The sequence below is a fragment of the Mobula hypostoma genome, chromosome 9 (assembly GCF_963921235.1).
Source record: "Mobula hypostoma chromosome 9, sMobHyp1.1, whole genome shotgun sequence".
In the NCBI taxonomy this organism is placed as follows: domain Eukaryota; kingdom Metazoa; phylum Chordata; class Chondrichthyes; order Myliobatiformes; family Myliobatidae; genus Mobula; species Mobula hypostoma.
In genome coordinates, this window is record NC_086105.1 from 68,920,958 (window position 1) to 68,923,274 (window position 2,317).

Sequence of the window (2,317 nt, forward strand, 5' to 3'; positions counted from 1 at the left end):
GCCCTGGGCTTGTTTCCCTGCAACAACGCGGTCCTATCGAGGGGTGATGGGAGACAGCGATACTCGAAGGGGGTTCCTCATGTCCAGTCTATTCTGCAATTTAGTTTTGGTTGCATTCATCGCAGAAAACTCCGCTTCGCAGTGATATGATGTTGGAAATGGAAGCAACGTTTTCAGTGCTTTCGTGGCTATCTCAGGATATTTAGCTTTGACTTTGATCCAGAACGCCGGCAGAGATGTTATGTCAAACATGCTTTTCATCTCACCATATCATTTGCAAGCTCGAGGAGTTGATCTTTTTCCCGCGCTGACATGAATGAGTCACCGGGGACATTCACAAATGGGTCACGGACCCATTCTTTTGCATGTCTTGGGTCATTTGCATCTTGGGTCACTGATGACCTCGCGTGCGTTAAAGTTCAACAGTGGGCATGACAGGGAATGAGGAAAGGTGCAGCTGACTCATATCGTTTCATATCGCCAAATCACATCCTTTCCTCGTGGCCCAGTAGCACATGCTTTGCGGCCCGGTACTGGTCTGCGGCCCAGTGGTTGGGGACCACTGACCTATCCCACTTAATTCCTTCTCCCACCTAGTCCCATCAATGCATGCTGACCCCTTCCAGTTATGGGCCTTCCTGCAAAGGGAAATACATTATTTCTGTTCACCCTTGTCTGAGCTTATAACTTTATATAACTCTATTCAAACTTCATCATGTGTCCTTTGTTCCCAAGTAAACAACACCAACCTTGCCTATTTCCCTCGGAACCACACATACACTCTCGGCTCTAAATATAAAGCAGCTGCAAATGGGGAAATGGGCAGAGGTATAGCCAAATTTGTTTCAAATTTAAGATCGTTTGTAAATTTTCACAGAACGTAACAGTTGTAGATAATTAACAATGAATGCAAGAGGTCGTTAGACTTTGCGTGGTGGTGCCTATCATTAACCTCCGTTTCAGAAAAATGAAATTGACCACAAAGAATTGTGAAATAAATTTTATTAAGGATTTTGAAAACATACAATAACGCAAGACGTTTTAACATCCAGTTCGTAAAAAAAACAGGAGATCTCATTATTTTAAAAATGCTGAGCACTCCCCGTCGGGGAATTGAACCCCGGTCTCCCGCGTGACAGGCGGGGATACTAACCACTATACTAACGAGGAGCCGGTTATCATAGCGGCACCGTACACCATATAAACTAGGTTTATATAGCATATGAAAATAGTTTTTCATTTCGTTTTAATGTATTGAATAGATCAACTCGCTGATAATTTTTTTTTGCTGTAAGCAGCCTTTCAGCTCGTGTGCGGGCTGTTAAATCGAAGTTCTTGACGCTGAAGTACCTGAGGTAGGACGAATTCTTGCTTTCGTTGAACATTGTTAAGCCAGCAATGAACTCCAGGAAAATCTAATTAATTATCAAAATAGAAGTAAATCCGTTTAATCGGCAGATAAAATCAGTTATTTATTCCAACATCTGCAGTCTCTTGTCGTCAGTATTTTTAATTAAATATTGAGTTGAATCTGAGTGTTGATTCTTTGCAGTTTATATTATTTAAAATAATCAAAAGGTCTTGTAATTAATTGACTGATATCTTCCACACAGAAAATGCTTGCAGAATATTGGGGCTCAGATAACATCACAGATTGAATCCCACAACCGTAACAGTGTAGGAATTAAGTCTAAAATATCCTCAAAGAAAATAGTTACAAATTGCACAGTCCAGGTGAACACCCCCAGGAATGTTTCACTCTCATCAGCAAGTCTTTGAAACAGACTAGCTGCCATGAAAAACCAACCACGCTACCTCCAAAAACCAGTGATTTGAATATAATGATTCACAGCCCTTTCCCTTCCTTATCCCTACCCTATCTGCTTTGCTCACATAGTCATGATTCCAGTCTCAACTTCTATCACTTATTTACACCAGCCGAAATCCAAATGTTTTAAATGCTTATTCCATATACCCACCACCATCTGTGTGGAAAAAAAACATATCACGCAGGTCCCCTTTAAATCTTTCGCCTCTCACCTTAAAGCTCTGCCCTGCAGTTTTAGAGTCCCCTACCCTAAGAAAAGGCGGTGGCCACCTTATGCTCTCATGGTTGTATATACCTCTATAAAGTCACCCCTCAACCTCCTATGGTCCAGAGGATAAAGGCCCAGCCTATCTGGTGTCTGCTTATAACTCAAATCCTTGAATCAGGGCAACATCCTTAGACTTTATTTCTGCACACCCTCTCTAACTTAATCACTTCCTTCTCAAAAACAAGAGAAAATCTGCAGATGCTGGAAATCCAAGCAACACA

General features: G+C 41.7%; 1 non-coding gene across 1 annotated transcript; it reads right to left on the reverse strand.

Annotated features, from left to right (window-relative positions):
* Positions 1-1,098: 1,098 nt before the first annotated feature.
* trnad-guc (transfer RNA aspartic acid (anticodon GUC)) lies at positions 1,099-1,170 on the reverse strand. The gene has a single exon. It is a non-coding gene; the product is annotated as a tRNA-Asp (tRNA).
* Positions 1,171-2,317: the final 1,147 nt, after the last annotated feature.